The sequence below is a fragment of the Esox lucius genome, chromosome 1, assembly GCF_011004845.1.
Source record: "Esox lucius isolate fEsoLuc1 chromosome 1, fEsoLuc1.pri, whole genome shotgun sequence".
NCBI lineage: Eukaryota > Metazoa > Chordata > Actinopteri > Esociformes > Esocidae > Esox > Esox lucius.
Window position 1 is genome coordinate 41,804,253 of NC_047569.1, and position 12,819 is coordinate 41,817,071.

At 45.6% G+C, this 12,819-nt stretch overlaps 1 protein-coding gene across 1 annotated transcript in view; it reads right to left on the bottom strand.

Annotated features, from left to right (window-relative positions):
* cntn5 (contactin 5) overlaps nt 1–12,819 on the bottom strand; it is a 344,921-nt gene that overhangs the window by 139,665 nt on the left and 192,437 nt on the right. The gene's annotated exons all lie outside the window — the stretch shown is intronic.

Here is a 12,819-nt window from a genome sequence, read left to right on the forward strand (position 1 = left end):
CACACAGACACGCACGTACACTCTTCACCCATCTGAATCCTACACACACACACACACACACACGCACACAGTTTCAATACTTAATTTGAGCCTAGAAATTGCATTTACATTCAGAAGGGACAAATCGTAAGGGATATAGATATATATATATATATATTTCTAAAGGTCTGTGTATGTGATGAGAAAACATTCACACACTCTCACAGACAGATGAGCATAAGGCACACCCCAGCAGAGCCCCAGGGACCTCCAGTCTTATTCACATGGAGCAGCGTTTCTGTTTGTCTGCCTGACATGGGGGGGGGGGGCGGAGCGGGGGCGTGGGCAACAACCTTGGGGAGCTAAAATTAAATCAAGCCATTGTTGGGTAATGTTTTACACTGTCAGGGGGATATAGGCTAGGCAACATGATATAGGGCAGAAATGCATCAGACTCTTCTCACAACGGTGACAGGGCAGCACTACTTTACGTGTCTTATTTCCACCTACTTTGGAGAAGTCCAACACAGCACACAACAAGCTAATAAAGCAGTTCTTCAGTACCTCCTAGAATCAGAAGGTCATGTTACTGTTTCGTAAATTCAGTTGTAAAATGATAAAGTATATCATACCTTCACAGTGATGATTCACAGACAACAGGGACATATTGTGTTAGCCCGATGTTGTTGTACTACTGTTAGGGCTGTGCAACACCTGGTGCTTTTCTTACCTGCTAACTCACCTCATGCTAGACGCCAGCTCTGAGCCAATCAGTAAAAAGCGACAAGATATCTCTAGGCAAAATCAATGAGTGTCAGGAGAAGAGGGTATTTCTACTGCATGATCAAAGCTGGTTGTCCAGACAGCGTTCGCACAGGAGTACTAGTCAGCGAGAACGTGACAACTGGAAATCAGGATGAGGTGTTTATTGCTCTGCCATCTGAGCGCAAATCCAAGTGCCTTCAGTCCTGCTGCACCAGGCTAGCCGTCACTCCAGAAGTGTGTGATCCAGTATCACATCCCCTAGGTCAATGTTTCCCAATCCTGGTCCTGGGGACCCAAAGGGGTGCATGTTTTTGTTTTTGCCCTAGCACTCACTCACCTGTTTCAAATTAAAGACTTGATGATAGGTTAATTATGTCAAACAGGTGAGTGGTGAGGCAACATTTGAATCAGGTGTGTGAGTGGTAGGGTAACATTTGAATCAGGTGTGTGAGTGGTAGGGTAACATTTGAATCAGGTGTGTGAGTGGTGAGCAACATTTGAATCAGGTGTGTGAGTGGTAGGGAACATGTGAATCAGGTGTGTGAGTGGTAGGGTAACATTTGAATCAGGTGTGTGAGTGGTAGGGCAACATTTGAATCAGGTATGTGAGTGGTAGGGTAACATTTGAATCAGGTGTGTGAGTGGTAGGGTAACATTTGAATCAGGTGTGTGAGTGGTAGGGCAACATTTGAATCAGGTGTGTGAGTGGTAGGGCAACATTTGAATCAGGTGTGTGAGTGGTAGGGTAACATTTGAATCAGGTGTGTGAGTGGTAGGGCAACATGTGAATCAGGTGTGTGAGTGGTAGGGCAACATGTGAATCAGGTGTGTGAGTGGTAGAGTAACATGTGAATCAGGTGTGTGAGTGGTAGGGCAACATGTGAATCAGGTGTGTGAGTGGTAGGGCAACATTTGAATCAGGTGTGTGAGTGGTGAGCAACATTTGAATCAGGTGTGTGAGTGGTGAGCAACATTTGAATCAGGTGTGTGAGTGGTGAGCAACATTTGAATCAGGTGTGTGAGTGGTAGGGTAACATTTGAATCAGGTGTGTGAGTGGTGAGGTAACATTTGAATCAGGTGTGTGAGTGGTAGGGCAACATTTGAATCAGGTGTGTGAGTGGTAGGGTAACATTTGAATCAGGTGTGTGAGTGGTGAGGTAACATTTGAATCAGGTGTGTGAGTGGTAGGGTAACATTTGAATCAGGTGTGTGAGTGGTAGGGTAACATTTGAATCAGGTGTGTGAGTGGTGAGCAACATTTGAATCAGGTGTGTGAGTGGTAGGGAACATGTGAATCAGGTGTGTGAGTGGTAGGGTAACATTTGAATCAGGTGTGTGAGTGGTAGGGCAACATTTGAATCAGGTATGTGAGTGGTAGGGTAACATTTGAATCAGGTGTGTGAGTGGTAGGGTAACATTTGAATCAGGTGTGTGAGTGGTAGGGCAACATTTGAATCAGGTGTGTGAGTGGTAGGGCAACATTTGAATCAGGTGTGTGAGTGGTAGGGTAACATTTGAATCAGGTGTGTGAGTGGTAGGGCAACATGTGAATCAGGTGTGTGAGTGGTAGAGTAACATGTGAATCAGGTGTGTGAGTGGTAGGGCAACATGTGAATCAGGTGTGTGAGTGGTAGGGCAACATTTGAATCAGGTGTGTGAGTGGTGAGCAACATTTGAATCAGGTGTGTGAGTGGTGAGCAACATTTGAATCAGGTGTGTGAGTGGTGAGCAACATTTGAATCAGGTGTGTGAGTGGTAGGGTAACATTTGAATCAGGTGTGTGAGTGGTGAGGTAACATTTGAATCAGGTGTGTGAGTGGTAGGGCAACATTTGAATCAGGTGTGTGAGTGATAGGGTAACATTTGAATCAGGTGTGTGAGTGGTAGGGCAACATTTGAATCAGGTGTGTGAGTGGTAGGCAAGACTCCTTGGGGTCTCCAGGACCAGGATTGGGAAACACTGACCCAGGTAAAGTAGATTGCCAGGGTTCATAGAAGTGATGTGTAGTGTGGGTTGGCAGGGTAGACAGTGACTAGAAATGGAAATAAACGACATTGTGTTACAAATAAATAAAAAAGTCTGCAGTGATTATTGATTTGTGAGCAGAAATGTCATTTTAATTACTACAGAAAATGTAATTTCGATTTTGTGAATTTAATTACAAGAAATATGTGTGGAGGTAGTGTATTGGCTGAACCGCTCTCCACCATTCCCAGTCCCTCCAACGTTCAGACGCTCCTCACAAAAGTGGGGGCAAAACGGAGGGTTGCCGCATAACGTAGTACGTTCACACATTCTTACACATGGTTATGGAGAAGCACAAAGTCTTGTGCATTTGGGGTGTAGTTATGTCGCTTTCTATCAATCAAACTATTTTACCCACTGGCTCTCCAGTCCCACGAAACTGGCCTAGCTAGCTATGGAAGTGCCAAATTCAATGTCGCATCTAAAACTATTTTCCACTTTAACACCTCATCTTATGGATTTATAAAAGCGAAAAGTGCTGAAGATTACCAGAAGGATTTAATGAATAGTATTTAAGAACAGAGTGACTGTGTGGTTGTTCTGATTTCCCTGCCTGCTGTTCTCACCGTGTGGTCAAGGGGCTGGCTATGCTGACTCGAATAATCTGCCAACAGTGATCCAAATTCGTTCAGAAGAATAGGTGAATTAATTTCGTCTTATAAAGTACACAATAAAGTACACAAATCGTTTTTTAGCTATTTTCTGCAATAGTTGGTTCATCTACTCCCTGATTTTGTAGGATATATTTGTTTATTCTTTGATAAGACACGGCACTTTTTTTTCTTAATTGGTTGTTTTGAAGAACAACATTATGAGTACCGTGACGTCGCCCGGTATGGCGCAGCCGGGGCCCCACCCTGGAGCCAGGCCCGGGGTTGGGGCTCGTATGCGAGCGCCTGGTGGCCGGGCCTTCCCCCATGGGGCCCGGCCGGGCTCAGCCCGAACGGGTGACGTGGGGCCGCCCTCCCGTGGGCTCACCACTCACAGGAGGGACCATAAGGGGCCGGTGCGAAGAGGATCGGGCGGCAGTCGAAGGCAGGGGCCTAGACAACCCGATCTCTGGACACAGAAACTAGCTCTAGGGACGTGGAATGTCACCTCGCTGGCGGGGAAGGAGCCTGAGCTAGTGCGTGAGGTTGAGAGGTTCCGATTAGAGGTAGTCGGGATCACCTCTACGCACGGCTTGGGCTCTGGAACCACACTCCTTGAGAGAGGATGGACTCTTCACCACTCTGGAGTTGCCCATGGTGAGAGGCGGCGGGCTGGTGTGGGTTTGCTTATAGCTCCCCAGCTCTGCCGCCATGTGTTGGAGTTTACCCCGGTGAACGAGAGGGTCGTTTCCCTGCGCCTACGGGTCGGGGATAGGTCTCTCACTGTTGTTTGTGCCTACGGGCCGAACGGCAGTGCAGAGTACCCGACCTTCTTGGAGTCTCTGGGAGGGGTGCTGGAAAGTGCTCCGACTGGGGACTCTATTGTTCTACTGGGGGACTTCAACGCCCACGTGGGCAACGACAGTGACACCTGGAGGGGCGTGATTGGGAGGAACGGCCCCCCTGATCTGAACCCGAGCGGTGTTCAGTTATTGGACTTCTGTGCTAGTCACAGTTTGTCCATAACGAACACCATGTTCAAGCATAAGGGTGTCCATCAGTGCACGTGGCACCAGGACACCCTAGGCCGCAGGTCGATGATCGACTTTGTTGTCGTCTCATCTGACCTGCGGCCGTATGTCTTGGACACTCGGGTGAAGAGAGGGGCGGAGCTGTCAACTGATCACCACCTGGTGGTGAGTTGGATCCGATGGCGGGGGAGAAAGCTGGACAGACTCGGCAGGCCCAAGCGAACTGTAAGGGTCTGCTGGGAACGTCTGGCCGAGTCTCCTGTCAGAGAGATCTTTAACTCCCACCTCCGGCAGAGCTTCGACTGGATCCCGAGGGAGGTTGGAGATATTGAGTCCGAGTGGACCATGTTCTCCACCGCCATTGTCGAAGCGGCCGCTCGGAGCTGTGGCCGTAAGGTCTCCGGTGCCTGTCGAGGCGGCAATCCCCGAACCCGGTGGTGGACACCGGAAGTAAGGGATGCCGTCAAGCTGAAGAAGGAGTCCTATCAGGCCTGGTTGGCTTGTGGGACTCCTGACGCAGCTGACGGGTACCGACAGGCCAAGCGGGCTGCAGCCCGGGTGGTTGTGGAGGCAAAAACTCGGGCCTGGGAGGAGTTCGGTGAGGCCATGGAGAAGGACTATCGGCTGGCCTCGAAGAGATTCTGGCAAACCATCCGGCGCCTCAGGAGAGGGAAACAGTGCCCTACCAACGCTGTTTACAGTAGAGGTGGGCAGCTGTTGACCTCAACTGAGGATGTCGTCGGGCGGTGGAAGGAATACTTCGAGGATCTCCTCAATCCCGCTGTCACTTCTTCCATTGAGGAAGCAGAGGATGAGGGCTCAGAGGTGGACTCGTCCATCACCCGGGCTGAAGTCACTGAGGTGGTCAAGAAACTCCTCGGTGGCAAGGCACCGGGGGTGGATGAGATCCGCCCTGAGTACCTCAAGTCTCTGGATGTTGTGGGGCTGTCTTGGTTGACACGCCTGTGCAACATCGCGTGGCAGTCGGGGACAGTGCCTCTGGGATGGCAGACCGGGGTGGTGGTCCCTCTTTTTAAGAAGGGGGACCGGAGGGTGTGTTCCAACTATAGGGGGATCACACTTCTCAGCCTCCCCGGGAAAGTCTATGCCAGGGTACTGGAGAGGAGAATACGGCCGATAGTAGAACCTCGGATTCAGGAGGAACAGTGTGGTTTTCGTCCGGGCCGTGGAACACTGGACCAGCTCTATACCCTCTACGGGGTGTTGGAGGGTTCATGGGAGTTTGCCCAACCAATCTACATGTGTTTTGTGGATTTGGAGAAGGCATTCGACTGTGTCCCTCGCGGCATCTTGTGGAGGGTGCTTGGGGAATATGGGGTCCTGGGTCCTTTGCTAAGGGCTGTCAGGTCCCTGTACAACCGAAGCAGGAGCTTGGTCCGCATTGCCGGCAGTAAGTCAGACTTGTTCCCAGTGCATGTTGGACTCCGGCAGGGCTGCCCTTTGTCACCGGTTCTGTTCGTAATTTTTATGGACAGAATTTCTAGGCGCAGCCAGGGGCCGGAGGGTGTCAGGTTTGGGGACCACACAATTTCGTCTCTGCTTTTTGCAGATGATGTTGTCGTGTTGGCCCCTTCTAACCAGGACCTTCAGCATGCGCTGGGACGGTTTGCAGCCGAGTGTGAAGCGGTGGGGATGAAAATCAGTACCTCCAAATCCGAGGCCATGGTCCTCAGTCGGAAAAGGGTGGCTTGCCCGCTTCAGGTTGGTGGAGAGTGCCTGCCTCAAGTGGAGGAGTTTAAGTATCTAGGGGTCTTGTTCACGAGTGAGGGAAGGATGGAACGGGAGATTGACAGACGGATCGGTGCAGCTTCTGCAGTAATGCAGTCGATGTATCGGTCTGTCGTGGTGAAGAAAGAGCTGAGCCGCAAGGCGAAGCTCTCGATTTACCAGTCAATCTACGTTCCTACTCTCACCTATGGTCATGAGCTTTGGGTCATGACCGAAAGGACAAGATCCCGGATACAGGCGGCCGAAATGAGCTTTCTCCGCAGGGTGGCCGGGCGATCCCTTAGAGATAGGGTGAGAAGCTCGGTCACCCGGGAGGAGCTCAGAGTAGAGCCCCTGCTCCTCCACATCGAGAGGGGTCAGCTGAGGTGGCTTGGGCATCTTTTTCGGATGCCTCCGGAACGCCTTCCTGGGAAGGTGTTCCGGTCCCGTCCCACCGGGAGGAGACCCCGGGGAAGACCTAGGACTCGCTGGAGGGACTATGTCTCCCGGCTGGCCTGGGAACGCCTCGGTGTCCCCCCGGAAGAGCTAGAGGAAGTGTCTGGGGAGAGGGAAGTCTGGGCATCCCTGCTTAGACTGCTGCCCCCGCGACCCGGCCCCGGATAAGCGGAAGAAGATGGTATGGTATGGTATGGTAAAGGGCCACATGATGCATAGCATACCCATGATGCATAGCATACCCATGATGCATAGCAATTATTCTTTTAAATATATGATATTCATGGTATTACAGAGTATACACTGTTGTATGACAGCTGAAAAGTACTGAGTGGATAAATATTTCTGAGAGAAAAAAAATGGAACGTCTGAGAGGGGAATCGAACTGGAATCAAAACATTAAAGTTATGGGATGATCCCACAAGACCAGAGGTCTTGCTGGTAGTCAGTCCAATTCCATAGTCTCCAAATGCAACTTTTATCCCAGCCATTACATTTTAGCTGAAATAATGTGGAAAACAGAACATTTATTAATGGGACAAAAAAAAAAGTGCTTATGCAATCGTCCACTGCTCGCGCCCTAAATCGCTTACCTTGAGAGTCATGCAGATAAAACCGTTGATGTGTGTTGTGGAAACATGCTGAGATTGATGTAGTAAAATATTTCTTTGCATAAGGAACTGTCCAGGGCAGTCTCCATAGATATGTGCATAGAACAACGACAGTACAGTTCCCTTTAAAACGAGTTGCTTCCAGTCTAATGACACATGTAATAGAAACAGATTTGCTAGGGAGTTCAACCTGACTAGTGAGTAGACAATCAGATTTGAGTGTATTTCTCATTGCCTACCCTGATTTAGACCTCACCGCACCTCACTGGTTGATAGGTGGTATATAACCTCAGGGAGGAGTGTGGAGATGTGGTGTGACGCAGACCGTAGTACAGGGACAGTGAGGTTTAACATGTGTGTACATGGCTGACAGGACTCCTAAGGCACATGCATCACATTCTTCTCACCTGAAGATGTTTCACACACATTCAGAAAGTGCCAAAAATGTTACCCTATGGAAAGCTGCTGAGCTTTAGACCAGGGAATGCTAAAATGTAATGCAGGTAACGCTATGGACAACTAATTTAACGCTTTATTACGGAGCCAAACATCCCAGCATAATAAACAGCTTACTCCAAAGGCTTCTCAAGGTTTCCATTTAAATCAATAGTGAAAAGCAATGGGTATTAACAATCAGTTGCATCTTGTATATCTTTTTATGATAAACATTGCAGGGGTATAACTCTTGGCAGTCTTTGGCTAGCAGCTCTGCAATACAGATGTGAATATAAATTCTTTGTGGTGTCACACTGAGTTACAAACCAGAACCACATTAAAGAAACTCGATACCAGTGCTAACCGGCACAAAAAGAATATGTAGCAGAACTACGTTTCCCATGTTATACTGAGCCTTATGGGGGGCTTAGTCTTATGAGGGGGTTTGGTTTGTACTGCGTTGGAGTGTGTATGTGTGTGTTTGTGTATTGTTAACACAACCTGGGTCAGATACAATACAAACAAAAACTATGTTAGTGTGTACGGATGCTGTAATTAGTTCAATAACCATATAGGTCAATTAATCCACTGTTTTTAATCTGCACATATTTCAGGTTGTTTGGGTCAGACAAATCGCTGAAACAACAAGCCTGATTCCCAAATGACCCCTATTGCCTTTATAGTACACAACTATTGACAAGAAACTATGGTATTATAATTACACTATATAGGGAATATGGTGCCATTTGAAGTGAACAGTCCAACTCTGTAAGGGCATTGCTAATGACTGTGTAAATGAAGCTCTGACGTGCCTGTTATTCTCTAGAAACAAATTAGCAGTAACTTAGAATTCCCTGGTTTTGCAGAATACCTAGTTGGAAGATGAATGCAGCCTTATCGGGAAAGAACAGGAATCATCAAACCAGGATAAAATAAAACCCAATGTTTTGTTTTTGGTACAGAAGGTTACGTATGTGTGCTTGAGTTGGACCCACAGATTTACAGCCGACTAATGGCAGGCATTAATGGTTAGGCTTTGCCTCAATGTTCCGGAATTAAAATGTATATTACTTACTTAGTTTACATTGTTTCTGAAATTACATAAATCACTAAATTTTGGTGAAATTAGATATCAGTGGCGGCTGCTGGTCTTTCAAAGAGGGGAAGCTCATTTTCGGCCTATATTATAACCCTCTGATGGTCTTCATTTGTAGTGACACTCGGGGTCTTTGGGGTCTTTTGGACCCCGACATTTAATTTTCTATCAGTACAATTATTTTTTTTTTACAAATTTTACTCTGTTTATTAATGGCTTCGCTAAAATCAGGTCGACAATATTAGCAGTCTGCCATTGTGCGCAGTTTCACCCGCGTACGACGCAAGCCTAGCCTAATACAATATATGAATGAATGAATGAATGAACTATCTAAAAAAAAATAATGTAACGTTGTAAAACTGAAACAAGGATTGTGGTGTAGCCTATAATTGTGTGAAATGTATGATGCAAATCAGCTAGCAATTTCGCCAAATAAATATTAAGCAATATTGCAGCAGTTTGTCTTTCGAATTCACTAGAGAAATCCGTGATGGTACTGAGCGCGAAATAGCTTCAGTGACTTCTTATAGTACAAATCGCTGTCAGTCAAAAGGAGATGCAGTTTGACAGATCGTCAGATCCTCCAATCATCACGCGGAAGCCCGGAGTCCGGGCCAGCCCACTCCTAATTCACCCCCAGAGACGCTGAGCGTCCGTGGGCGGGACATAATCGCAGCATTTATCCAATCACCGTCTAATTTCGGAGCACAGAAAAAAACTGTTCAAAGCCGTGACGCTGCGGGATTGTATGACAAGAAAATCAAGTCAGCCGACCTGTAGCTGATTCTGAACTAACTAGTTTTTGAGATGAACGTGTTTTAACGCATTTTTTTGTCAATAAAATGTTTACACAAAAGTAAATATTTGATATATTTTTTGGACATTATAGGGGAAGCCGAGATTCCCTTGCAGTCTTAAAGAAATCCCTACTGGATACTATATATATTTATTGGTAGGGACATCGGCATCTGAAACAAACTGCTGTTACAAATCCACACAGAGGTCACTGAGGTCACAGAGAGGTCACAGAGTTCACACAGTAAGGCTGAAGCCTCCTCCTGTGGATCAGAAACACAACACAAACACTCCCCATACAGATCCAAAGCCATAAAATTTTAAATTACAACCTGTTTCACATCCCACTGGGCACAAATTATTTTCAATTACATCGCCATTCACATTTTGAATATCATCTCCCCAGTTTAATAGCTTTGAATCCTCCTACAACCCAATCAAAGTAATGAATTATAAATTAACCTCTACGTTTGTTTTATGTTCCCAGTATAAAGTTTTAATTTATTCTCACTTTCATAACACCTCTATATAGCATTACAAGCAAATATTGACAATTAAAACTTGAAACTTGAAGGGGGACAATCTGCAGTTCAAACAAGGGTAGGCAGACACGCATCCACTGTTTAGGTAAACAGCTGAGGGATGGGCCTGGGGAAAAGTAACCACTCTCTAATTCAGAAATATATGGATGCAACAGCTGGCCATCAAAGATATCTAAATTCATTAGACGTCTTTTCTTAAATAAACGAGACAAATGTATATTTTGGGGTTCTTTAGGGGCACCATCGGTATCATGGATTCAAACATCTATACATGTATGGACAAATCACAGATTGCCCTACTATAAAAGCTTTACTACACCCCCAACTTTCACAAGGCTACGCAGTATCTACAAGATCAAATCCGCCTTGTGATTATGTGACACGAAGGCATAATGTTATGTAGTAACCTTCACATTAAAGGCTAAATATAAATGCATTCAATATGTACAATATTGATCCACTCAATCAAACCCATCCTGAGAAGTGTTGGTGTCCCTTTGCCCTTCCTACTATCCTGGTTCATTTGTATACACCTGGAGAGTGTCTCTATAGGTTCACTATTCACCTTACACAGCATTAAACACAGCCTAGGGACCCTTTGGGTTAAAATGAGGGTGCTATGAAGGGAATAGGGTTCTATTTGACACACGACTGTTCTGAAGGAGAAGAGTTTCTAACCGACTGGTGATGATAGAAAATCATTATTGGCATTTTGATGATCTCATTTTACAACCTTGCAGGCCACATTGGATGTTAATTTCACGTCAGTCAAAATGATTAGTCAGTGTTCTTTCACACAGAACACTGGCTAGCTAGCACACTGTTATCAAAAATCCCGCTGAGTTTCAAGTAAATTTAGTGATTTTCATTTTTTCCTTTTGCGAACACTGAACATTGATTTACAAATGAACAGACTTTTGCTATAACAAAGAGAAAGATGCAGACCTAATAAAAAACCTACAAGTGCTGAGCAGTAAGACCCATCACGGCTAAGAGCCTTCAACCCTGTAGGCATTGATGCTGACTTATTAATCAGGGGAATATACTCGCTTGTGAACAGTTTTCAATTTTAACATTTTTCTCTGTCAGTGAACATCTGTTCAGTGGCTGATTTCACCCCTGTTCATGAAATACCAGCATGACATCCAATCTGGCATAGAGGTCTAGATACATGGTAGAGGGGGACGGGTGTTAGACGAGGGAGGAGGAGAGGTGAGGAGAATAGAGAATAGGGGAGGAGTGGAGAGAAGAAGAGAGGTGAGGTGTCTGAGGCTTAGAGCCTCTCGGCAGACCATCTGTAGGGTCCAGTCCAGCTCTGGAGCACTCCAGGGGTTCTACAATCAGAAAGGGTGAATAGCTAATATAACCCTTTCTAATTTACTTCAGGCAAAAGTGGTGGACTTGATATGAAACAGGGTAGTATTTTGGATAAATACCTGAAAGATTATTGAAAAAAGAGACCAGCTCACTTTAGAGCTTACATATGCAGCAAGACTTAAGATACATTAAGCATTATCACCCCCCCACGTAGTCCAGCATGACATAATTGCAGGATATAGGATTCATTTAAATTTGTAATGATGCAGTAAAATTGAACTCTTCAGGCATATTAAGCATCAGTGGTGAAATAATGACTTATAGATAGCTACAGTAGGCTACCATGGAAGTAATTGATAGTTTAGTTTTTATAGAAGAGCAACTATTTTAACATGGAAGTGAATGATAGCAACGTCAACATGGCTCCTATAAATCCAAAAATAAAGTAATTGTATTTATTTGAGAACATCATCTAAGAACTAACCATCAACCGAAGTTATGGATGGAGGGAGGCACTGAGCAAGTCAAGGAAGCTCAATTCCTACTGGACAGGCAGCTGTCATGGTGAAGTCACATACACACAAATGTTTTGTGATGATAGAGAGACGTATTTCTGTTGTAAAAAGCTGTTCTGCATTTTCAACATAGAGATCAGTTGTAGAAGCTACTCACTCTGCTCTTGTCCAGTCTCAACTTGCATCCCTTCAGACAAGGTGTACAGAAGCACAGAGAAAACAAACAGCTGGCTCACATTGTGAGGTTGATCAATGTGGCGGCACAACATATTGACGTCATCAGCTCTGACAGAAATATCTCTGTATGTGAAGATTGCAGAAACCTCCTGGGTAAGAAGTTATGGTAACGACAACCTTCACAAAAGTTTTGTTTGTAAACCAAGAATAATTGTAAACTTATCAAATTATTTTTGTTTGTTTTCATGAGATTCCTAATGAGATTCCTAATAAGATTCCTAATGGAACGACAGTGACTTTGCTATAAATATCTAAAACAATTAATAAATAAAATATTTTTTCGGACCTTTCTGCTTTACTGATGGAGACAGAGGGGAAAGTTTTTTCAGAAAGAGCTGTCAGGCAGCTGTTGAGACTTTCAACAGGTTTTCCCCACTGGAGTCGGAGTCAAGGCCCAAGCCGTCTTCGGAGGGGAATGATCGGCAGGCATGTTCTACCGGTGGCCTTGAAAAACTGAAAACTTTAGTCATTGGCAATTCCATTACCCGCAGTAATAGACTAAAGAATCAGTCGGCGATCGTACACTGTTTACTGGGGGGCAGAGCCACCGACATAGCCGCAAATTTGGGGTTGGTGCTAGGGAAGTCTAAAACTGGCAAGTATGAAGAGTACAGAGATATTATTATTCACGTTGGCACCAACAACATTAGGATGAAACAGTCAGAGGTTACGAAGCAGAACATAGCATCAGTGTG